The sequence below is a fragment of the Hyla sarda genome, chromosome 7 (assembly GCF_029499605.1).
Source record: "Hyla sarda isolate aHylSar1 chromosome 7, aHylSar1.hap1, whole genome shotgun sequence".
NCBI classification, from domain to species: Eukaryota; Metazoa; Chordata; class Amphibia; order Anura; family Hylidae; genus Hyla; species Hyla sarda.
Genome location: NC_079195.1, coordinates 14713321 through 14740406, shown reverse-complemented (window position 1 = coordinate 14740406; position 27086 = coordinate 14713321).

The following is a 27086-nucleotide window of genomic DNA, read 5'->3' as shown; positions in this document are numbered from 1 at the left end:
TACTACAGCGGAAATTCTTTTCTTTTTGAAACACAGAACTGTCTGCTGACATCACGAGCACAGTGCTCTCTGCTGACATCACGAGCACAGTGCTCTCTGCTGACATCTCTGTCCAGAACAGCATATGTTTGCTATGGGGATTTCCTTTTACCCTGGACAGTTCCTAAAAATGGACAGGGATGTCAGCAGAGAGCACTGTGGTCATGATGTCAGCAGAGAGCTCTGTGTTTCAAAAAGAAAATAATTTCCTCTGTAGCATTCAGCAGCAAATAAGTATAGGAAGGATTAAGATTTTTTTTTTTAATAGAAGTCATTTACAAATCTGTTTAACTTTCTGGCACCAGTTGATTTAAAAAAAAAAAAATAAAAAAAAAGTTTTTCACCGGAGTACCCCTTTAATGAAGAGCAGCACAGCCAATCATTATGGTCCTGATATGAAACCAAAGGATCGTTTGGTACTCTGATGTGGTCTGCAAACAGATGTTGCAAAACCACAATTCCCAGCATGCCCGGACAGCCGTTGGCTGTCCGGGCATGCTGGGAGTTGTGGTTTTGCAAGAGCTGGAGGTCCACAGTTTGGAGACCACTGTGCTAGACCAATTCTGATCATAGCAAAACTTGCCTAGGGTTTACAAGGTCATAATCCCAAGCAAAGCAAGCCCTGGTGGCATTAAAACAAAGGTGCTGTGCAGAGTTGGGCAATGCAGTCTGACGTTACATTATATTTTTTTAAGGGTTGATGTATGGGTAGTGACATGTTTTATATATCCACACTTTAAAAGTTGCAGCTATTATTTGAACCATTACTATGCAAATTATATATGAACCATTACTAGGCAAAATAGGCAGCTGCCTAGGGCACCCTCTGCAAGTAACTTAGCCAGCCAGCATCTGAACACCCGCTCACAGTCAGCACCACTACCACCGAACCAACACATCCCCCCCACATCCCACCCCCGGTACCACAATAATTAGCATTCTTCAGTCTGCAAGAGGAGCGAAGCACCGCTGCATGCAGCACTCCTCTCTGAGGTCCATCCAGCATCCTGATAGTAGGGTGATTACACGAGGAAGAGGTTTGTTACAGTGTGTCACCCCAGTAGTAAGGAGATTACATGAGGAGGGGGGTTGTTACAGTGTGTCACCCCAGTAGTAAGGTAATTACATGGGGAGGAGGTTTGTTACAGTGTGTCACCCCAGTAGTAAGGAGATTACACGAGGAAGAGGTTTGTTACAGTGTGTCACCCCAGTAGTAAGGAGATTACATGAGGAGGAGGATTGTTACAGTGTGTCACCCCAGTAGTAAGGAGATTACACAAGGAAGAGGTTTGTTACAGTGTGTCACCCCAGTAGTAAGGAGATTACATGAGGAGGGGGGTTGTTACAGTGTGTCACCCCAGTAGTAAGGAGATTACATGAGGAGGGGGGTTGTTACAGTGTGTCACCCCAGTAGTAAGGTAATTACATGGGGAGGAGGTTTGTTACAGTGTGTCACCCCAGTGGTAAGGTGATTACATGAGGAGGAGGTTTGTTACAGTGTGTCACCCTAAGAGTAAGGAGATTACATGGGGAGGGGGGTTGTTACAGTGTGTCACCCAAGTAGTAAGGTTATTATATGAGGAGGAGGTTTGTTACAGTGTGTCACCCCAGTAGTAAGGAGATTACATGAGAATGAGGTTTGTTACAGTGTGTCACCCCAATAGTAAGGAGATTACATGAGGAGGAGGTTTGTTACAGTGTGTCACCCCAATAGTAAGGAGATTACATGAGGAGGAGGTTTGTTACAGTGTGTCACCCCAATAGTAAGGAGATTACATGAGGAGGAGGTTTGTTACAGTGTGTCACCCCAGTAGTAAGGAGATTACATGAGGAGGAGGTTTGTTACAGTGTGTCACCCCAATGGTAAGGAGATTACATGAGGAGGAGGTTTGTTACAGTGTGTCACCCCAGTAGTAAGGAGATTACATGAGGAGGAGGTTTGTTACAGTGTGTCACCCCAGTAGTAAGGTGATTACATGAGGAGGGGGTTTGTTACAGTGTGTCACCCCAGTAGTAAGGAGATTACATGGGGAGGGGGGGGGTTGTTACAGTGTATCACCCTAGTAGTAAGCTGATTACATGGGGAGGGGGTATGTGACAGTGGGGCGTGTCACAATGGGCGGGGTCAAGGGGGCGGCAACATTAGCTTTTGCCTAGGGTGCCACAAATCATTGCACCAGGCCTGACTTCATGAGGTTGTCCACTATTAGGATAGAATTCCACTGAGGTTTTTGCCCTGCGTTTTTTTTTTTTTTGGCCTAAAAATACCAGAATAAACATCTGGAAAACTGCCACTGTTTTTCCCTGCCTGTTGGTGTTGGTGATGCAGTAGTGATGTAAAAAAAAATGTACTTAACTAAATGTTTATTTTTTATAACGAAATTTTAATAAATGTTTTTATAAAGTGTGTGTGTGTTTAACTTTTTTTCTCTTTTTTTCTTTTTTTTTTTTTGTACATTTTTTAGGTAGTACTACTACTCCCAGCATGGAACAGACTGTTCCATGATGGGAGTATAAGTACCCGTACTAATAGAAATATCGCCAGCTGCGATAGTCCATAATATAGCAGAGATGGGAGCGGCTCTATACAGCGCTCCCATCTCTGCACTGTACTCCGGCCAGTGATGTGAATAGAACTTCACTCATTCATATTTTCTGCCCAGAGTGGGGATTGGCCGGATGGTTTCAGTCAATCACAGCTCTCAGCAGGAAATATGAATCAGCGATGTTCTATTCACATCACTGGGCAGAGATGTGAGCGCTGTATAAAGCCGCTCCATCTCTGCAATAGACAGGACGATCACAGCGGGTGTCAGTATTGACATCCACTGTGATGTGTCCTTAACTACAAGTACTACTACTCCCAACATGGAGCACACTCTGCTCCATGCTGGGAGCTGTAGTACCTGCATTAATAGACAGATCGCAGCGAGTGTAACTTCTGACACATGATGCGATCTGTCTATTAATGCAGGTACTACAGCTCCCAGCATGGAGCAGAGTGTGCTCCATGTTGGGAGTAGTAGTACCTGCAGTTAAGGACAGATCACAGTGGGTATCACTCCTGACATCCGCTGCGATCCTCCTGTATAACGTATAGATATGGACAGCAGCTCTTCTATGGTCTCCCTGCACTGCCGTATATATACACCTATTCATATTTCCCACAGAGAGCTGTGATTGGCTGGAACCATCTGGCCAATCACAGCTCTCTGCGGGAAATATGAATAGGTGTATATATACGGCAGTGCAGGGACCATAGAAGAGCGTCCGCCGCACCTATACATTATACAGGAGGATCGCAATAGGCGATCTGTCAATTAGTACAGGTACTACTACTCCTATCATGGAGCAGTGTGTTCCATGCTGGGAGTAGCAGTACTACCTAAAAAATGTTGGGGAAAAAAGTGAAAAACACCCACACACTACATTTTTATTATTGTCGGCTACATTTTTAGTGCCCTACCCGCCCACATAAATTGATCCCTGTTTATAAATTATATATATTTTTTTATAAATAACGAAATTTTAATTAAAAAAAAGGTATCTCCATCACTTTTTTGAATCGCTAAGGTCCAAAAAAGAATAAAAACCGCCTGCAAAAACGCAAAAGTTAAAACCAACATGGCGTTTTTGCTCTCCCATAAACTTCTATGGGATGAAAACGCCACGATTTCAGGGCAAAAAACGCCAAACTAGATTTTGTCGGGCGTTTTGAAAATCCAGCATCTGAGCCCGAAATTGCTGAAAAACACCAAAAGGATAAAAAAAAAAAAAAAAAAGCCAAACTGAAAAACGCCAAGTGAATCTGCCATTTTGCAGTTTACTATTGACTTGCAGCTAACATCTGGACGTGGCGTTTTTTTTTTTTCGCTGAAAAAAAACGCTGTGTGGGAAAATTGGCATTTTTTACAGCGTTTTTTTTATTTTTTTATTTTTTTTAAACCTCAGTGGAATTCCAGCCTTAGAGAAAAACTGCATTTTTTTATTTTAATTTTTTTTTTACAAAACAGCACCACTCTTGTCCACAGGTTTAGTGAGGTACTGCAGCTCAGTACCATTTACTTTAATGGAGCTGAACTGCAATACCAGCAACAACCTGCTGACAAGAGGGGGGCTGATTTTGTTAAAAATAAATAAAATAAAAAAGTAAGAATTTGTGTTTTTCTGATAGTGGACAACCTCAATCAAAGGGTTGTCAATGATTAGAAAACCTTGGCCTCTTTCTTCCTAATACAGCCCAATACGTGTCCAAGGGTTGAGGCTAACACTGCAACACAGTTTCATTAAAGGGGGTACTCCGGCGCTAAGACATCTTATCCCCTATCCAAAGGATAGGGGATAAGATGCCTGATCGCGGGGGTCCCGCCGCTGGGAACCCCCGTGATCTTCCACGCCGCACCCCCTTAGAATCAGCCCCCAGAGCGTGCTCGCTCCGGGTCTGATTACTGGCGATCACGGCGATGGAGCATAGTGACGTCATGACTCCACCCCTGTGTGACGTCACGCTCCGCCCCCTCAACGCAAGCCTATGGGAGGGGGCGTGACAGCAGTATACTCACACATCGCGGCAGCTCTCGGCCTAGCTCATTGAGCAGAGGGAACGGCCGCGATGTTTGTGAGTACACCGCGCATGCGCCGCAACTCTCACATTGCTTCAGTGTGTCTGCAAGTATCGGCGTATTGCCGCTCCGAGCAGGCACATGTAAAGGCAGCATAAAGAGGTCCTTCAGAGGCGGATCCGCAGCGTAAAACACGCTGTAAATCCGCTCGTCCCTTAGGCTATGTTCACACCTCGGAATGTCTGCTTGATAATCTCTGTGCAGAAATTCCGCAGCGGGTGACGGCATAACATGCAGGTGCTAGGGCTGCACAGGAATATGCCATCTCATAGACGGCAATGCATTCTGTGCGGAGTCAGCAGAAAAGATAGGTTAATCTCTGGTGGAAATTCCGACGTGTGAACATGGCCTTATAGTAGCTTTTCCAAACCAGGGTTCCTCCAGCTGTTGCAAAACTACAACTCCCAGCATGCTGGGAGTTGTAGTTTTGCAACAGCTGGAGGCACCCTGGTTGGGAAACACTGACTATATATACATATATGCCACAGCCTTAAGCTGTCCGGGCATGCTGGGAGTTGTAGTTTTGCTACAGCTGGAGGCACCCTGGTTGGGAAACACTGACATATATATATATATATATATATATATATATATATGCCACAGCCTTAAGCTGTCCGGGCATGCTGGGAGTTGTAGTTTTGCTACAGCTGGGGGCACCCTGGTTGGAAAACACTGACATATATATATATATATATATATATATATATATATATATATATGCCACAGCCTTAAGCTGTCCGGGCATGCTGGGAGTTGTAGTTTTGCAACAGCTGGAGGAACCCTGGTTTGGAAACACTGCCTTATAGACTATGTAGCTCTACTGGTCCTGCTACGTGCCTGCGCCTTTGTTACTATGTGTCACGTAGGGGATATAGCAGTAATACACAGTAATACACAGCATATAAAGTGTCACAATGTGAAAGTGAACGATTACAGATATAAGGAAGTGATACAAAGTGATGAGCTCTGGGGTCAGAGAATAGGGAGCGGCGCCGTGTGGGATCACGAGGACAGACTGTGTGACGGGTGGATTCCCGGCCGTGGCCCTTATCATGTCATATACTGATGGAGCCCGATGCGGCGTCACGTCTGTTACCAGGATGACCGCGAACGTGGGAGATAGAGATACAAACAAACACACGACATGACCTGATATACAAGGTGACACGGTGTGAATCATATCCTGCTGACTGATAATGAAGGAACAGGAGGCCGGTGACAACAGGAGGAGTGTTAGGGGCAGCGCTCCGGGTATTCATTCTGGCCGTGAGCGCCCCCCTCTCCCCTCTCATGTTAGGTCCCAGAACTCGTGGTGCAGGACATTCCCGGATGCGTGTCGCAGGCGTTGCTAGGGACAACGCTCCGGCTGTTCTGTCCGGCCGTGAGTGCCCCCGTCTAGAGCATGTGGTGGCTCCAGGACTCGCTATGTGGGACGCTCCCGCATGCGATTCTCGGGTGTCTCCTCCCCTCCTGTTGTCCCCGGTCTTCCTGCTTCTCTGCTTCGCCAGCGCACGCATCCCCTTCCCTTAGGGAGCGCCCACGCCGGCATTACTAGATTTAAAGGGCCTATAGGCCCATACTTGGTCGCCTGCTGGGCAGACTCTATATTAGTCCGGCACCTCCCCATCATGGTGCCGGATCTTCGTGCCTTGTGCCTTAGAGAAAGCGTTACGTTTAGTGTGCCATATTTGTGTTCCTGACCACCAGCCTGTGACCTGACCTTGCTCCTTTGCCGCCTGCCTCCTGACCTAGTGCCTGTGACCTAACCTTGCTCCTTTACCACCTGCCTCCTGACCTTGTGCCTGTGACCTGACCTTGCTCCTTTGCCGCCTGCCTCCTGACCTAGTGCCTGTGACCTGACCTTGCTCCTTTACCGCCTGTCTCCTGACCTTGTGCCTGTGACCTGACCTTGCTCCTTTGCCGCCTGCCTCCTGACCTAGTGCCTGTGACCTGACCTTGCTCCTTTACCGCCTGCCTCCTGACCTTGTGCCTGTGACCTGACCTTGCTCTTTGCTGCCTGCCTTCGGACCTGTTCTTCATCCTGACTATGCTAACCATCTGTGCAAAATACATCTGGGCAACCTGTGTGGACGGATCCTACCAGGGGTAGCGACCTGGGTGCCGCCTGCCAATGCAAGTCAATCCCGGCTTTAATACAGTTCCACCAGTGTTCACACAGGTCAGCGGATCCACTACTCAGCCATCACGGTAAGACCATTACAAGGAGCTAAAGGGAAAGATTGCGTCCCTGCAAGGATAACCCCTCAGAGCATTGGTATCTTATGTCACCGCAGGACTGGAGGAGCTCATAGAGGAGAAGATTCTGCCAGTGACTACACTCCTGACCAAAAATTATGAGACTGACCCAAATTTTGGTTTTCACAAAGTCTGCTGCTTCAGTGTTTTTAGATCTTTTAATCAAATGTTTCTGAGGTTATGATTTGTGCTCACTTCATAGACTGTGGGTCCCAGCGGACATCATTGAGCATGCTGATGCCGCCCAATAACCCTTCAGATGCCTTGATCAATACTAAGCAGCACAAACGCTGGGGGTCTGAAGAGTAACGATGGCCGCCGAGCTCCTTACAGTTGCTCCGGCTGGACGGCGATCATCGGATGCCCACCACTAACACTTCAGATGCCATGATCAATACTGGGGGGTGCACAGACACTCATCGGACCACCCGCAGCGCAATCACGGTGGTCCTATGAGTAAAAATGGCAGCTGGAGCTCCTCTCGCCTGCTCCGGCCGACTGCCGATCATGTTTCTTCCGCCATTAACACTTCAGTTGCCATGATCAATACTGGGGGACATGCAGATACTCATTGGACAACACGTGACGCAATCTTGGGGGGTCTGATAAGTAGATATGACTGCCCAGGCTCCTCTCACCTGCTCTGGCCAACCACCGATCACTCTGATGCCAGCCATTAACCCTTCAGATTCCTTGATCAATACTGAGCAGCACAATCCCTAGGGGTCTGATGACCAAAGATGGCCGCCGGAGTTCCACTCACCTGCTCCAGCTGGCCGGCAATCATGCGGATGCCCACCACTAACACTTCAGATGCCATGATCAATACTGGGGCCCCCCGTGCACAGACACTCATCGGACCGCCTGCGGCATAATCGCAGGGGTCTGATGAGTAAAGATTGCCGCTGGAGCTCCTCTCACCTGCTCCGGCTGAATACCGATCATGTTTCTACCACCATTAACACTTCAGATGCTGTGATCAATACTGGGGGACATACAGACCCCTAGGGACAACCCGTAACGCAATCCCGGGGGGTCTGATAAGTAGAGATGGCCCTCCAAGCTCCTCTCACCTGCTCTGGCCAACCAGCAATCACTCTGATGCCCGCCATTAACACTTCAGATGCTGAAGGGCATGCAGACACTTATTGGACCACCTGCACCGCAATTGCGGGGGGGTCTGATGAGTAAAGATGGCCACCAGAGCTCCTCTCAGCAGCTCTGGCTGGCCCATGATCACTCTGATGCCCACCGTTAACAATTGCAGTGATCAATCCTGGGGGTGTACAGACACTCATCGCACCACCCACGGCGCAATTGCAGACATTCAATAAGTAAAGATGGCCGCTAGAGCGCCTCTCACGTTCACTGGCCGGCTTTTATAATCTTCTCCTCACAGATGACACTGATCAGTGCTATGCCTATGCATAGCACTGATCAGTATTAGTAAGTTAAAAATAGCAATAAATAGTCACCTGTGGCTTTAAAAAAAAAGTTTTAATAAAAGTGAATAAGCCCTTCCCCAAATAAAAAATATAAACCCCCATCTTTTCCCATTAAAAAAAAAATGTAAAAAAAATAAAAAATAAACATATTTGAAATTTGCCGCATGTGGAAACATCTGCAATATTAAAATATAATGTAAATGATCCCGTATGGTGAACGGCGTAAACGTTAAAAATAATACCAAAATGTTAAATTGCTGATTTTTGGTCTCATCACATCCCAAATGAAAAGGAATAAAAAGTGGCCAAAAAGTTTCCTGGCATGGACTCGAAATTTTAATGTTTTGCTTACTGAGCCACTAAGTCAGTGTTCCCCAACCAGGGTGCCTCCAGCTGTTGCAAAACTACAACTCCCAGCATGCCCGGACAGCCAACGGCTGTCCAGGCATGCTGGGAATTGTAGTTTTGCAACAGCTGGAGACACACTGATTGGAAAACACTGTTTAAGGACTATGCAGCTCCGGTGGAGATCACGTACCTGTGCAGGTTCTCACCACTTATTAAAATGGGGGCAAAGGGCTCTTAAGGGTACATTCCCACACGGCGTATTTGCTGCGTATTTGCTGCTGCGTATTTTATTTTCTCTGTTGAAGTCAATGGGTAGGAAAATACGCAGCACCAAATACGCAGCAAATACGCAGCAAAATACGCCGTGTGGGAACGTACCCTAAATGTTCTCCATCTTTTTAGGGCCCTTTAACAGTCACATGGGTTGTCACTCTGATACATACTAGACCAGTGGTCTCCAAACTGTGGACCTCCAGCTGTTGGCTGTTTGGGCTTTCAAGTGCAGTGTCACACCTGTCCACCTGTTGTGTGTGGCATTACAGCTCAGCCCAAATCACTTTAATGTACAGCACCTTTGTTTTGATGCCACCAGAGCTTCCTGTGCTTGGGATTATTACAATGTAAACCCTAGGCAGGTGTTGCCGTGATCTGGGTTGGTCTATCACAGTGGTCACCAAACTATGGCCCTCCAGCTGTTACAAAATGACAACTTCCAGTATGCCTGGATATGCTGGGAGTTGTTGTTTTGCAACATCTGGAGGTCTACAGTTTGGAATCCACTGAACTAAGCTTTGGTGCTCAAAATAATACCCAAAATGCTAAAGGGGTACTCCAGTGGGGGGGGGGGGGGGGGGGGGAATTAAATCAACTGGTGCCAGAAACTTCTACAGATTTGTAAATTACTTCTATATAAAAATCTTAATCCTTCCAGTACTTATCAGCTGCTGTATGCTCCAGAGGAAGTGCTCTCTGCTGACACCTCTGTCCATGTCAGGAACTGTCCAGAGTACAAGCAAATCCCCATAGCAAACCTCTCCTGCTCTGGACAGTTCCTGACATGGACAGAGGTGTCAGCAGGGAGCACTGTGGTCAGACTGGAATTATATTTAAAAAGAAAAGAACTTCCTGTCGAGCTACAGCAGCTGATAAATACTGGAAGGATTAAGATTTTTAAATAGAACTAATTTATAAATCTGTAGAACTTTCTGGCACCAGTTGATTTAAAAAATAAAATAAAACTGTTACCCCTTTAATACCTTGTGTGGTGTCCCGGTACCCTATTGCATACTGTACCTAGTGTGGTGGTCCCCAAAGCCAGAGTAACTACGCTCAGGTAGGGTCCCCCAGGTGGGACATCCCCTAGTCGCCTCTCTTCTACTCTAACTGTATAATGTTTATATGTACATATTTAATAATAATAGTGTATATTTAATATAATATATAGTACTTACCTTGTTAGCATCGCAGGACCTTCGGTCATGTGACTATGTTAATTCCTCTATGGTATGTTAGAGGACCTTTGGTGATTGACAGAAGTATTGGACCAATTAGCTCTAGTCCAGCCCCAGCCCATACAAGGGAGCTGTAGCCAAATATCGCTCTCTTGGGTTGCTGCTCTCGTTGATGCCGGACTAGCAGGACGGATCTGCGCAACTTTCAAAGACACGCTAGGCCAGAAAATCTACCGGCCTCAGCTGAACTAAACCGTGAGTTCTAACCTAATCCCCGCTAAAGCTAGCGTGACTACAGAACTGCAACTAACTCCCCTAAATCCAGTGGAACAACGTGTATCAGTCTAAGGACTCTAAATTGCTTAAGGTCCCAACCACTGTCAATCTCCAAGAGAATTTGCATTTGTAGAGACTGTTCCTGTTATGAAGCTTGCATAAAATCTTCAGTAAAAGTTCCAACTGTTTTCAGCAAACTCTCTGGTTATGGACATTCAATTATTCTATTCCTCTCTATCGCTTTTGGGAAGGGTGGTGGTAGGACAAGCATTACAGAGGAGCCCTCACCCTGGCGTCACGAATAGCAAGGGTTAACCAGACACCCTTTCGTTACCGCACAGTTACACTCCCTACATCCTACTCCCCCAGGATATTACACTGGTATGTATATTGATCATCTGCAGTGTCTGCTGCTTCTCGGCTCTGCTACATTGCTGCACGGTTATGGTCAGTGGCTGCGGCTTAGTTGCATTGTCTATGCTGTTTGATCTACTCCAAAAATCCTTTTGATTTCCCAGGTTGCTGTTTTGTCCATCCCCCATGCTTTTCACACTTGCTCCATAATCAGGGATTGCAGCTATGGTGCATTGTCTGTTGTAGTCGAAGGTACCAGAGGTTTTGGCTGCTGCCCACTGTACTTTACACTGCAGCTCTGCTTCTATGGATTAGCTGCTGTTCATAAGAACAAATTCAGCAAGAAATAAATAAATGAACTGAAGATCATAAAGTATAAATCACAGAACTGCAAGTATCTACGGTGGAGATGAGCGTCTCATGGACAAACACTGTGCAGTAAATAAGCACCTATTGTAAAACATTAGCAGGGGGTCCATAATCCCCCCCTTTTAATCTCTGAGCTGCTGGACACTGCCCCCCAGAGTGCAGATAGCTTCCCCCGAACAGGAGACACGATCAGTGATGATCTGCTGGATCTCCACACGCTAAGAGACATGATCATATGACATGAACCTCCTCCCCTCATCATAGGCAAGAATGGAGGATATAACTCAGGATCAGTACAGGATAAGTAATGTAATGTATGTACACAGTGACCTCACCAGCAGAATAGTGAGTACATCTCTGGAGTATAATACAGGATATAACTCAGGATCAGTACAGGATAAGTAATGTAATGTATGTACACAGTGACCTCACCAGCAGAATAGTGAGTACAGCTCTGGAGTATAATACAGGATATAACTCAGGGTCAGTACAGGATAAGTAATGTAATGTATGTACACAGTGACCTCACCAGCAGAATAGTGAGTACAGCTCTGGAGTATAATACAGGATATAACTCAGGATCAGTACAGGATAAGTAATGTAATGTATGTACACAGTGACCTCACCAGCAGAATAGTGAGTACAGCTCTGGAGTATAATACAGGATATAACTCAGGATCAGTACAGGATAAGTAATGTAATGTATATACACAGTGACCTCACCAGCAGAATAGTGAGTACAGCTCTGGAGTATAATACAGAATATAACTCGGGATCAGTACAGGATAAGTAATGTAATGTATGTACACAGTGACCTCACCAGCAGAACAGTGAGTACAGCTCTGGAGTATAATACAGGATATAACTCAGGATCAGTACAGGATAAGTAATGTAATGTATGTACACAGTGACCTCACCAGCAGAATAGTGAGTACAGCTCTGGAGTATAATACAGGATATAACTCAGGATCAGTACAGGATAAGTAATGTAATGTATGTACACAGTGACCTCACCAGCAGAATAGTGAGTACAGCTCTGGAGTATAATACAGGATTTTCTATAATCTATCCTGTGTTTCTCATATTAGGGTAGGGTTAGTAAGTGGAACTATGGTAAGCCGTCCAAAATAAGCACCTAAAAATACCAACCTGCTGCCCACTAGGTCATTGGCTTCACCTAAAAATAAAGTATCCATCCATAAAAAAATAAAATAAAAAAAAAGCAGCATGTTCTTATTTTGGTCTGGAACATGGCTGCCCACCCCTCTCCTTTAGCATCACTATAATAATATGGCCCCTGATACGTCACTGAATGTTTTGGCAGCCTTCGCCTCTCTAAGCCTTAAAATAGTCGTCTTCCTCGCTATCGCATAACGGCGGAGTCTGCGGCATTGTTCACATAACTCCTATAGGGGCAGAGAATGGGAATCCTCAGCTGGTGGCTTCACACTTGTTACTGTGCACAAGAGCCCTGGACCCGCACCCTGCCGGGCACAGAAACCGCGCGCCAATAGTTACATGCCACAAAACTGCCCCTACAGATCAGCACACTCCACTCCTGAAATACTCTGTGCTGCTGGGGACCCTGCTCATCCCACCATGTAACTCTCCGTCCATGACCCTGGGTTTTCCAAACAGTGTGCCTCCAGCTGTTGCAAAACTACAACTCTCAGCAACTTACAGCAATGTTTTCCAAACAGTGTACCTCCAGCTGTTGCAAAACTACAACTCTCAGCAACTTACAGCAGTGTTTTCCAAACAGTGTACCTCCAGCTGTCGCAAAACTACAACTCCTTTTGTACCATATTAATATTAAAGGGGTACTCCGGTGGAAAACTTTTTTTTTTAAATGAACTGGTGCCGGAAAGTTAAACAGATTTGTAAATTACTTCTATTAAAAAATCTTTATCCTTCCAGTACTTATTAGCAGCTGTATGCTACAGAGGAAATTCTTTGATTTTTTATTTTATTTCTTTTTTGTCTTGTTCACAGTGCTCTCTGCTGACACCTCTGTCCATGTCTGGAACTGTCCAGAGAAGGAGCAAATCCCCATAGCAAACATATGCTGCTCTGGACAGTTCATGACATGGACAGAAGTGTCAGCAGAGAGCACTGTGGTCAGACTGGAAATATATTTAAAAAGAAAATAACTTCATGTGGAGCATACAGCATCTCTGTCCGTGTCAGGAACTGTCCAGAGCAGGATAGGTTTGCTATGGGGATTTTCTCCTGCTCTGGACAGTTCCTGATACGGGCATCAGGTGTCATCAGAGAGCACTGTGGACAAGACAAAAAAGAAATTCAAAAAGAAAAGATTTTCCTCTGTAGCATACAGCTGCTAAAAAGTACTGAAAGGATAAAGATTTTTTAATAGAAATCATTTACAAATCTGTTTAACTTTCTGGCACCAGTTCATTTAAAAAAAAAAAAAAAACGGAGTACCCCTTTAAGACTGTTATCTCTGACTTCATATACGCCCCTGTCACCTGCAGTCTGGTGCTTTCTACTAGTCCTTTACATGAATAGCCAGGTATCTACCACCCAGAACATCAGGACTATCCTCTCCTGAAATCATCTGTGCTGCTGTGAAAGCCTCTTCCTTCCACCATATTAGACTCGGACTGTTATATCTCACATCATGTGCGCCCCTGTCACGTGCAGTCTAGTACTTTCTACTATTCCATCACATGACTGGACAGGTATCTACCTCCCAGAACATCAGGACAAACATCTCCTTAAAGGGGAACTCCGGTGGAAAACGAGTGGGAAACAAATGTTTTCAAATCTACTGCTGCCAGAAAGTTTAACAGATTTGTAAATTACTTCTATATAAAAATCTTAATCCTTCCAGTACTCATTAGCTGCTGTATGCTCCAGAGAAAATTGTGTCGTTCTTTCCAGTCTGACAACAGTGCTCTCTGCTGACACCTCTGTCCATGTCAGAAACTGTCCAGAGTAGAAACAAATCCCCATACAAAACCTGTCCTGCTCTGGAGCGTTCCTGACATGGACAGAGGTGTCAGCAGAGAGCACTGTGGTCAGACTAAAAAGAACTACGCAACTTCCTCTGGAGCATACAGTAGCTGATAAGTACTGGAAGGGTTAAGATTTTTAAATAGAAGAAATTTACAAATTTGTATAACTTTCTGGCACCAGTTGATTTGTAAACATTCTTTTCCGTTTGAAACACAGAGCTCTCTGCTGACATCACGACCACAGTGCTCTCTACTGACATCTCTGTCCATTTTAGGAACTGCCAGCGTAAAAGGAAATCCCCATAGCAAACATGTGCTGTTCTGGACAGTTCCTAAAATGGATAGCAGAGGTCAGCAGAGAGCACTGTGCTCGTGATGTCAGCAGACAGCTCTGTGTTTCAAAAAGAAAAGAATTTCCGCCGCAGTATTCAGCAGCTAATAAGTACAGGAAGGATTAAGATTTTTTAACAGAAGTAATTTACAAATCTGTTTAACTTTCTTGCACCAGTTGATTTAAAAAAAAAAGTTTTTCACCGGAGTATCCCTTTAAATCATCTGTGCTGCTGTGAAGCCGTAGAAAATGTCCAATTATGAACTGTTTCCCCCTGTGTGAGGGGTTAAGGTAGTCCACCATACAGTATGTAGATTTAGGAGGCACTCTAGGCTCTATTCTTCAGCTTCTCTGCACCATCTACCGCACTATAGTACTCAGCCACTTCCTAACCCCTCCCTGGAGTCTTCAACCCCACTGACCCTGTGTTTCCGTATTTCTTAGATTCTTTTCGCCAGCAGTGCATTCTGGGAAAAAAATAAGTCCATCCTGTCACAAGAGACAGAGATCAAGTCTGGGCCCTTGAAAAATAATTATTCATTTAAAAGAAAAAAGAAAAGAAAAAAAAAGTCCCGTTAACTCCTGCATTGCTGGACAAGATTTTTCTTACTTATCTTCATCTCAGGGAAAAGCAACCGTCCGATAACCTGGATTTGGATATGGGGGCAACATGGCACCTGATCATCTGGATTTGGATCTCTTTGTATGGATTCTCAGGCATTTGTTGATAGCTGTTGACACATTGGCCGACATTTATCATTGTCTTAAGACTTTTTTTTTGTGTCTAGAAAAGGCGCCAAAAAGGCACAAGTAGGGTTTATTTACACCTTTTGGTTACACATTTCTGATTTTGAGTTGGGTTTTAAGAACTGCGCCTTTTTGTGAAAAGGCAAAAAGCCACTCAAAAGTCTCTAAAACTACACCAGTCCAGACTTAGCTTAGCTTTTTGGTGTATGTGAAGAGAGAAATTTCCGAAAATGTGTTATCTGACAAAATTTATCAAATTCTCTGTGACCATTTAAAGGGTACTCTGGCGCTAAGACATCTTATCCCCTATTCCATGCCGCACCCAGTTATAATCAGTCCCCGTGGCGGTCACGGGGACGGAGCATTGTGACGTCACGGCTCCGCCCCGTGTGATGTCACGCTCCGCCCACCCCCCCAATGCAAGCCTATGGGAGGGGGCGTGACAGCTGTCGCACCCCTCCAATAGACTTGCATTGAGGGGGTGGAGCCATGATGTCACACGGGGCGGAGCTGTGACGTCACTATGCGCCATCCTCGTGGTTGAGATGGACTTGGTTCTGGAAGCCGCTAAAGGTGGGTGCTGCATGGTAGATCCCTGGACCCCAGTGATCTGACATCTTATCATAAGATCACGGGCGGGAACACGGTGATCTGACATCTTATCATAAGATGTCTTAGCGCCGGAGTACCCCTTTAATACATTTAGTGCTCCTACACATTACCAGCACACAAAAAAAAAGGTTTAAAAAAAATGCTTCACTTACACCTACAACGATAAATGCTTCACTTACACCTACAACGATAAATGCTTCACTTACACCTACAACGATAAATGCTTCACTTACACCTACAAAGATAAATGCTTCACTTACACCTACAACGATAAATGCTTCACTTACACCTACAACGATAAATGCCGGCCATTGGTCACAGAAAATTTGATACATTTTGTGCAGGTCATATTTTCTGAACTTTTATTCTTCACATACACCAAAAAGCTAAGTCTGGGCTGGTGTGGCTTTAGAGACTTTTCAGTGGCTTTGCGCCTTTTTTGCGCCTTTTCACAAAAAGGCGCCATTCATAAAACCCTTCCATATCATGTGTATTGCCAAAATCAGTGGATTGCAACTCAAAATCAGCAGAAATGTGTAAACCAAAAGGTGCAAAAAAGGCGCAAATAAACCCTGCTTGTGCCTTTTTTGCGCCTTTTGTAGACACAAAAAACTGTCTAAAGACAACGATAAATGTCGGCCATTGTGTCCAAAAGTTCCCAGACGGACACAAATTTTGTTTTTCAGTTTAAGATCTTACAGTCAGATGTTGCTATGGTTACATTTTATAAGTTTGACAAAGTTTTATTGACAAATATATCAAGTTTCTGCACAGACTATCACAAATTTTTACAAATATTAATTACAAATATTTACAGAAATTTGAATAATTTGGTGACAGACAAGGCTTCTTCCAGCATGGAGACCATGTCACAAAGCAAAAGTGAGGACTTAGTGCAGTGTTTACCAACCAAGGTGCCTTCAGCTGTTGCAAAACTACAACTCCCAGCAAGCCCGGACTGACTAGAAACAAAACTGACTACTAACAAGGCTCTAGGAAACACACATAGAACACTAGACACAACTGCACCTCACATACAGTATAATCCGCACCATACTGCAAACGTTTGCCGTCTATAAAGCAGTGTTTGGCTGCATTCACATCACATTTACAATACGGTTTTCTATCAGTTTATTGTTTGCCAAAATGTATCAAACTGTACGCAACCATGTGTTTAAAAATGAAACCGAAAGCGGTTTAGAAATGGATGTATGTTTGCATATGGTTCCATTTGGTTTTTAAAAAAAAAAAAATTAAAAAAAAGGTATACGGTTATAATTTTGTTTTCCAATTTTATTAAAGTTCCACTTGTTCAATTGAAATTCCAAGGAAAACTGGGAGTGGTTTTCCATGTGCCTTTCAAGGTTGAAGAGAGTCCGAAGAGAAGGCTTTTTTTGAGACCTCAGCAATTTTATCCAAAGGATAAGGGATAAGATGTCTCACCGCAATCTTGAATTCGCCACCCACTTGACCACCCACGGCCGTCACGCCCCCTCCCATAGACTTGCATAGCGGGGGGGGGGGGGTGATGTCACACGGGGGCGGAGTCATGATATCACGATACTCCGGCCCCGTGGTCGGCACCTGGCTGTTTGTGAGCTGGCCCCGCAGCATGCAGCTCAAACAGGTGGGTGGCGAATACAAGATTGTGGGGGTCCCCAGCAGCGGGACCCCCCTGGTGAGACATCTTATCCCCTATCCTTTGGATAGGGGATAAGATGTCTCAGGGCCGGAGTACCCCTTTAACCTTCTTATTGCACCAATTTTGCACTTACAGCTGTTACAGCTGCATGAGCGTGAGAGGAGGAGGCGTAGAATTTCGGCTTGAAATGCGCTTGTACAAAGTTAAAACAGATTCTAATTGACTTCCATGTCATAACAACCATGTACAGTTGTTATATGGACACAAAACCTGGAGAGGATTAAAACCGGACAAAACCGTATAACCAGTTGGGCAGATGGTTTTCAATGCATACGGTTTGATATACGGCTTCCTACATTTTTTTTTTTATTTAAACCAGATACGGGAACCGTAGGTGACAAACGTGATGTTAATGCAGCCTTTCCCAACCAGGGTGCCTCCAGCAGTTGCAAAACTACAATTCCCAGCATACCCAAACTGACTAGAAACAAAACTGACTAGGACATAAACACTGAATGCTGAAAACAATTGCACCGAACATGCACTATAATTCACACCATACTGCAAAAAATATGCACTCTATATAGCGGTGTTTCCCAATCAGGGGGCCTCCAGCTGTTGCAAATACACAACTCCCAACATGCCCGGCTGTGGGCTGCCTAAGAGGACTGTGGGTTTGGATGCCTTGAGACAAACCCTCAGCTGTGAGAAGTTTAAAGTCAGGTGCAGCTATAAACTAAACTATTTTGTAAATGACCAAATTCCTTGCATAGCCTAAGTTAAATGATGAAACTTTGACTGCCCAAAGCAACCACTAGGGGGAGCTCAAAAGCACATACATTTTATGTTCATGCAAAATATTTGGAGCTTTGCATAAAAAAAATAAAAAATGACCTGATATTAAAAATGAATCAGTTATAAGGTGACTAATGTTATTTATGAATCTTTAAGGAGAATTCTGTGTAATGTAAAAGTTTTATTAATGTGTTCAAACACTTAAAAAATGTAGATGTTCTAGAATGTCATTTAGAATGATTCCCCATGACAACTCTTCTGATGCTCAACCTGTAACTCTTCAAAATCAAGCTTCACTTTTCTGTCCCATGTAAGAGATTGAAGATAAGTCCCGGCCCAGTGTCCCTATGATAACACTTCAGGTGGCTGAGCATGAGAAGTGTTGTCATGGGTCTGACTTAATACCAGCGTATCCAGTATATGTACAGCCTATAAATATATACCTGTAGATAAAATGCTTTTAAATAAACGTGTCGGAATAGGAATATAATGTAGCAGTTTTTTCACCAATAAATTCTTATTAAACTTTTAGGAATGAAGAGAAAATACAGAATGACACAAGAATCCAATAAGCCAGCAATGTCCCCTAAATAACACCGCTACACACACACACACATACGGTATATATATATATTACACACACATTCCCTTCAAAACGCTTCTAGAACAAGTGATGGAGAAGTTGAGATCTTTCCCTGGACAATATTTGTTTATCCACAGAAATCTCATATTGACTGATATGTAAAAGAGCTGAGAGTGTGAACAGGATCAATAACAGCACAGACACTACTGCGAGAGACTGCTACAATGTATCCATATAATATACTCTATCTATAGCTATCTATCTATATCATATCTATCTATCTATCTCATATCTATCTATCTATCTAATATCTATCTATTTATCTATCTTATATCTATCTATCTCATATCTACTTTTATCTATTTATTTATATATCTAATATCTATCTATCTATCTCATATCTATCTAATATCTATCTATCTCATATCTATCTATTTATCTCTCTCATATCTATCTATCTATCTCTCTCATATCTATCTATCTATCTCATCTCTATCTATCTACAAGCAGGAGAATACAGCAGCACACTGCTAGCACAAAGATACAGATAAAACATGAAATTCTATATTGCTACAATGAAAAATTGAGGTGCTTCACTCACCATTTGGCCAAATATTGTGTACCATCCCACTGAGATATCACCTTATTGCGGTGGGATGGTACACACTATTTGGCCAAATGGTAAGCTAAGTACCTCTATTTGTCACCATAGCATTGTTGCAAAGTAAAACATGTCAAAGTTCACATATAGCTTAGCACTAGGAGTGTGCTGCTGTTGTCCTTTTGCTTCTATCTATCTATCTCATATCTATCTATCTAGTATCTATCTATCTATCTATCTATCTATCTATCTATCTCATATATATCCATCTCATATATATCCATCTATCTCATATCTATCTATCTCTCATATCTATCTCATATATATCTCATATCTATCTATCTATCTCATATCTATCTATCTATCTAACAATCTATCTAACAGATAGCAAAACTACAACTCCCATCATGCCCTAGAGTCGCCAACTGCTGCAAAAGTATAACTCCCAGCATGCCCTGAAATCCAACATCTGTTGCAACACAACTCCAGCATGCCCTGAGAGCTGCTATTTGTTGCAATACTACAACTCCCAGCATGCCCTGAGAGCTGCCAGCTGTGGAAAAACTACAACTCTCAGCATTCCTAAAAGGCCGCCAGCTGTTGCAAAACTACAACTCCCAGCATGCCCTGAGAGCTGCCAGCTGTGGAAAAACTACAACTCTCAGCATTCCTAAAAGGCCGCCAGCTGTTGCAAAACTACAACTCCCAGCATGCCCTGAGATCTGCCAGCTGTGGCAAAGCTACAACCTCCATCATGCACTGCCAGCTCTTGCAAAACTGTAACTTCAAGCATGCCCTAAGAGATGGCAGCTGCTGCAAAACTACAACTCCCAGCATGCCCTGCCACAGGCTGTCAGGGCATGCTGGGATTTGTAGTTTTGCAAGAACTGGTGACACCCTATTGGGGGATCAGCAGTGGAGGACACGGCACTTGGTTCATTGACTGGATAGATTTAAAAAAAACTAAAAAATAAATAAATACATAAATAAATAAACAAATATGATTTGCAACAATGTATCAATTTTAAATGAACTTCATCCTATTGTTTTGCTGTCACGGTCACCGCTTCTCCATTTGCACCTTGTTTTTTTAGTCATGAGTAGACCCCCAAACCCCCCACCTTCCAGGATTTTCATCTTTATTGTTGTTTATTTATTTTTATTTTTTTTAATAAACCAAGAAAACTTTGTCGGGTTTATTTCTCGTAACTCCCGTTTTGGGGACAAATCAGAATTAACAAAAAAAAATGGGAAAAAATAAATAAATAAATAAAATAAATAAATCAATAAAAAAAGGGAAAATAAATAAATTAATTAAAGAAAAAAATGCAAATTTTTTTTTCTTTTTTTAAATCTATTTATTTATTTTTATTCAGTTTTCCTTTTTATTTCCCTGATTTTTCCCCCAAAACAGGAGTTGCGAGACATAAATCCTTGCGGGTTTTGTGCCTTTTTCGTCCTCTTCTCAGACAATTGTTTCGGCGTCTTATTTATTTATGAAGTCTGAAGGTTAGCGCCTACCTGCTGAGATTAATTAGCCGCCTTCTTTGTGGCCGGCGCAGCGCCGTCTGATTAAACGCGCGCATCTATTTTACGGCTTTTCATGCTCCCTTTCACACGCTTTCTGCTCCGCTGATTAATATTGAAGCTGTACGTTTTCATTTGCCGTGATTTTGTTTTAAATTTATATTTTCTCCGCCCTCCTCCTTTTTTCGCCTTTCGTATGCAAATAGGCGTGAAAACTTTTTTTTTCCTCGAAAAAAGCGACCCCCCCCCCCGCTAGCAAATGTGACTCCCAACACGTTTACGCGCAACTCCGATATCTTACCAGCCTCCCCCCCCCCACACCCCGACGTCACTTAGTGTCACTTTATTCAGTAAACGGACATTAACCCTTCCCTCCCCACCCCCTCTCCTCCTCTCTCTCGCACTCTCATCTCTCCCGAGTGTCCGTTACCCCTAAGGTTCTCTATTCAAGGGCACTTTGTCGATGGTAAATCATTGATCTATCTGCTTGGAAACGGATAAATAGTATGTTAATCAGCCCGGGCAAATATCAGGGCGGTCTCTGGAACGTGCGCGCGGCGTCTATTAATTTTCGGCCTTACGGTGTAGGCTGCATACTAATTCTGAATTCTTTTTATTTTATTTATTTATTTTTAATTTATATATTTATTTTAAATTTCTTTCTTTATTTTACAGACGCTCCTTGCTGCTTTTTATTTGATACGTCGGATTATAACGCATTACAGCGAGGAACAGGGAATGGCATAATGCGTCCTGATCTAATAGGTTATTCATACACTGAGATGCCTTTATTCCGGCATCCGGTTTTCCGGAATAAAGCCCAAAAAAAATTCCAATTTTAGATCAGCCCAATGCCAGGCTGGCAGCTAAAGTGGTGTAAAGCATTTTCAATTTTGCAGCAATTGTTAAGAGCAGTGTTTTCCAACCAGGGTGCCTCCAGCTGTTGCAAAACTACAACTCCCAGCATGCCCGGACAGCCGTTGGCTGTCCGGGCACGCTGGGAGTTGGAGTTTTGCAACAGCTGGAGGCACCCTGGTTGGGAAACACTGTTCTATCAAGAAATGTTATTCCTGCTTCTGAAAAAGTTGGGTGACGGCTAGTATTGCTGCCATATCATAAAGCTGGGTGACACTCCTTTGTGCATTGGCGGGTGGTTCTAAGTGGCAACCGATATGTCCGCAACATTAACCTCAGATTTGCGCATTCACATGTAGGGGGTTTGTCTGGAGCCTGGGAAAGCTGGGGGCTAAGCCATTGTAAGTAAAGTGCCATTGTGTAATGCAGTGTTTTCCAACCAGGGTGCCTGCGGCTGTTGCAAAACTGCAACTTCCAGCAGTTTTGCAACAGCTGGGCTGTCCGAGCATGCTGGGAGTTGTAGTTTTGCAACAGCTGGAGGCACCCTGGTTGGGAAACACTGTTCTATCAAGAAATGTTATTCCTGCTTCTGGAAAAGTTGGGTGACGGCTAGTATTGCTGCCATATCATAAAGCTGGGTGACACTCCTTTGTGCATTGGCGGGTGGTTCTAAGTGGCAACCGATATGTCCGCAACATTAACCTGAGATTTGCGCATTCACATGTAGGGGGTTTGTCTGGAGCCTGGGAAAGCTGGGGGCTAAGCCATTGTAAGTAAAGTGCCATTGTGTAATGCAGTGTTTTCCAACCAGGGTGCCTCCGGCTGTTGCAAAACTGCAACTTCCAGCAGTTTTGCAACAGCTGGGCTGTCCGAGCATGCTGGGAGTTGTAGTTTTGCAACAGCTGGAGGCATCCTGGTTGGGAAACACTGTTCTATCAAGAAATGTTATTCCTGCTTCTGGAAAAGTTGGGTGACGGCTAGTATTGCTGCCATATCATAAAGCTGGGTGACACTCCTTTGTGCATTGGCGGGTGGTTCTAAGTGGCAACCGATATGTCCGCAACATTAACCTCAGATTTGCGCATTCACATGTAGGGGGTTTGTCTGGAGCCTGGGAAAGCTGGGGGCTAAGCCATTGTAAGTAAAGTGCCATTGTGTAATGCAGTGTTTTCCAACCAGGGTGCCTCCGGCTGTTGCAAAACTGCAACTTTCAGCAGTTTTGCAACAGCTGGGCTGTCCGAGCATGCTGGGAGTTGTAGTTTTGCAACAGCTGTAGGCACCCTGGTTGGAAAACACTGCCCCCAGCTGCATGCTGGGAGTTGTAGTTTTGCAACAGCTGGGCTGTCAGGGCATGCTGTGAGTTGTACTTTTGCAACAGCTGGAGGCACCCTGGTAGGGAAAAACTTATGTAAGGTCATATGCAGGCTATATTGAGGCTGACATGGCTGATAAAACAAATGCCTATTTTCCTATTTTGGCGCACGTGTTTCCATACATCACCCAATAAAAGCAATGGAAAGAGAAACGCAAAACGAATCAGCAGGACAACAAAGTGTGGTAATTTTCTTTGACAGCAAGAAGAGATCCTGAAAAAGTTGAGGTATTGGAACACAGGGGTACATTTGCGTATTTTTTTTTTTTTTTCGGAATGGTTGACATCGTGCTCCAACTTGCGCTATTTTTTTTTTTTTTTTTGCAGTTTGTGCTCACATGGTCATCTTTTGTTTTTATGCACTTGGAGGGGGCAAAGCTTAGTGTGTGTTAAATAGATTTGTTACATGTGTCATCTACCCGGGAAAAAAATTTCGTAAAAAAAAACAGTTTTTTTCCCACTCTCTCCCGTATGGGAATTTTATTGATTCAATGTATTTATGTTGGATGCGCAATTTCTTCAATTAGACTCAGAAACTCCCCTTGAAAAACTGCACAAATGAAAAGGAAAAATGTGCAAATTTTCAGAAATTGGTTTTTATTTTTGCACTTGGAGCACAAAATAGATTTATTTTTATTTTGGCTCCAAAAATATTAATTTTGCGCAAAAAAAAAAAAAATGCCCAAGTATACTCCACTTCCTGGAATATGAAGATTCATCAATGCCTGTCTTTTCACCCGTTTCGCATCCTTTTAACTATCAATGCAATTTATTATTTTGCGTGCACAATTTCTAAAATTAGACAAAAAAAAAACAAAAAAAAAAAACAGAAAAAAACTTTGCATATGAAGATAAAATAATGACACAAATTTTCACGCGTATAAATCTATTAGACAGTTGCTGAACTTTCTTTGAGAAAATAAACATTTATTTATTTATTTATTTTTTAAATGGTGTGGTTTACTGGCTTATTTATGATTTTGCGCAATTTTTTGGGCAGTTTGAGCACGCGTCGTCATCTTTGTATTTTTGCACTTAGAGGGGGCGTGGCTTAGTGTATGCATATACATTTGTTGCATTATTCGTCGATGCAAAAAAATAAAAATAAGTTTGTGCCAAAATACCACACACAACCTGAAGACAGGAGTGGCGCTGTTTTTGGAATCCCGGCTAACCTCTTTAACAAATATTGCTTACTGCAATGCTTTTTTTACCAGGATGCCTCCAGCTGTTGTAAAACTACATCTCCCAGCATGCCCAGCATCACAGAAGACCAGACATGGGTCCGTTTAATGGTCACTGCCCGCATCAAAAACTTTTTATATGTTGTAATGTTGGCAAAACATTAACCTTTCTAATATACTTCATAGGAAAATGTCATCAGCTTTTTATAGAAATCATGGCTTATAAAAAAAAGACCACTAGGGGTCCCCATACCATTCAGAACATAATCCTGTCTGGCTGCAGCATTATCTTTGTCCCAGCTGAAGCACAGGCAGGGACAAAGTCCAGGAAGTGATGGCGGGACTAGCACTCCTCTGTGCTTACTCCTGTCCTATCAGACTGCAGCAGAGAGGAGGAGGTTGCAGAGCAGGCTGAAGTGATTGGAGGAAGAGACCCAGCACTGCACAGCAGACTCAGGGAGGAAGTGAATGCATGGTGATTGAGGGCAAGCTCAGTACTTGCCTCGGACACGCCCCTTCCTGAGCAGTGGATGTCAGAATTAGTGAGCAGCAGAACAGAGGGATTTGTGAGCCAAATACACAAGCTACACACATAAAAAAAGAGATGTGAAGATTCTTCATGACCTAGTGAGTAACATATAGAAGAATTATTATTTTTTTCTGTAGTATGACAGGTACACTTTAAAGGAAAATAACAAAAAATCAATTGGGGTCACCTGACTTTTTTTTGTTTGTTTTATTTTATTAATAAAACAGAGCTGATTTCTTCACAAACACTGCCCCTTTTGTCCTCAGTTTGCACGTGAAAATGAATCTCAGATACATTGAATTGACTGGAGCTGAGTTGTAATACCACACACAACCTGAGGACAGGGGTGGCACTGTTTTTGAAATCCCTGATAACCCCTTTAACAAATATTGCATACTGCAGTGTTTCCCTACCAGGATGCCTCCAGTGGTTGCAAAACTACAACTCCCAGCATGCCCGGACAGCCGAAGGCTGGAGGAACCCTGGTAGGGAAACACTGATCTAAGGTCATATGGTGTATTCTTCCTTAATAAAATATAAAGCAGAAATTCAGGGGTTTACCTCCAGATTTCTGCCACGTATTAAACCAACCTTTGCCACGTTTTGGCTGTCCCGGCATTCTGGGAGTAGTAGTTTTGCAACTGCTGGAGGCACCTTGGTTGGGAAACACTTTAGTATGCAATACCACACACAACCTGAGAACAGGGGTGGCGCTGTTTTCGGAATCCTGGATAACCCCTTTAAGAAATATTGCATAGTGCAATGTTTCCCAACCAGGGTGCCTCCAGCTGCCCGGACAGCCAATGGCCTAAGGCCATGTGCACACAACTCCCAGCATGCCCTGACAGCCAATGGCCTAAGGCCATGTTCACACAACTCCCAGCATGCCCTGACAGCCAATGGCCTAAGGCCATGTGCACACAACTCCCAGCATGCCCTGACAGCCAATGGCCTAAAGCCATGTTCACACAACTCCCAGCATGCCCTGACAGCCAATGGCCTAAGGCCATGTTCACACAACTCCCAGCATGCCCTGACAGCCAATGGCCTAAGGCCATGTTCACACAACAGAATTTCCTTGTGGAAATTCCATTGCAGCAGGGCCTATTCTTTTCAATGGGATTCTACCGCACTGTGCTCACCCGATTCCAGCCTCTGCCCAAAGAATCGACGTGTCAAATATTACGGCGTAATCCACTCGGAAATGCATTGCAATCTATGGAGACGGTGCACGTGCTGATATTTGCGGAAACACAGGGGGGAGATTTATCAAAACCTGTCCAGAGGAAAAGTTGCTGAGTTGCCCATAGCAACCAATCAGATCGCTTCTTTCACTTTTGCCCATGGCAACCAATCAGATCACTTCTTTCATTCCTGAAAAGGCCTCTGAAAAGTGAAAGAAGCGATCTGATTGGTTGCTATTGGCAAAAAGTGAAAGAAGCGATCTGATTGGTTGCTATGGGCAAAAGTGAAAGAAGTGATCTGATTGGTTGCTATGGGCAAAAGTGAAAGAAGCGATCTGATTGGTTGCTATGGGCAAAAGTGAAAGAAGTGATCTGATTGGTTGCTATGGGCAACTCAGCAACTTTTCCCCCTGGACAGGTTTTGATAAATCTCCACCATAGCCCTACTGTAATATAATACTGCGTATCCGTATTCCACCTTAGATACAGAAGTCTCTGGCCTTGTCACAGTGTTTCTCCTTAACGTCCTACGCGCCCCGGCTTAATATTGCACTCAGGATAAGCCAATATATTTTCACGTAGAATAAGGCGACCCCCAGTTTCCTTGACCCCAACAGAAAGCGTCTTTGGCAGCGCGGAGCTACTAGGTAATTCTGTACCCACCATACAAGGCTGAGCCCATGAAATATACATATGAATACAATACGCTCTTCAGCGCCATGCATTCGCCGCCCTCGCTTTGAGTGTCACAGGTATTTCTGAGAATGGCGTAAATCAGGTGCTATTCTGTTCAGGAGAAACGGTGTAAGTTCAAGTGCATCTTCAGCTGCTGCAGGCCATTGTTTTAGCCTCACTTCCTCATCCCAAGGCCCTTCCATTTTTATGTTGTAAATACAAAGCGGGAGGGAATGAAAAAAGTTTCTATGCGTCAATGCTCTGGATCCCACAACAGCCAGGGACAAGGGCTGCTGGGATGTGTCTGTTCCCCC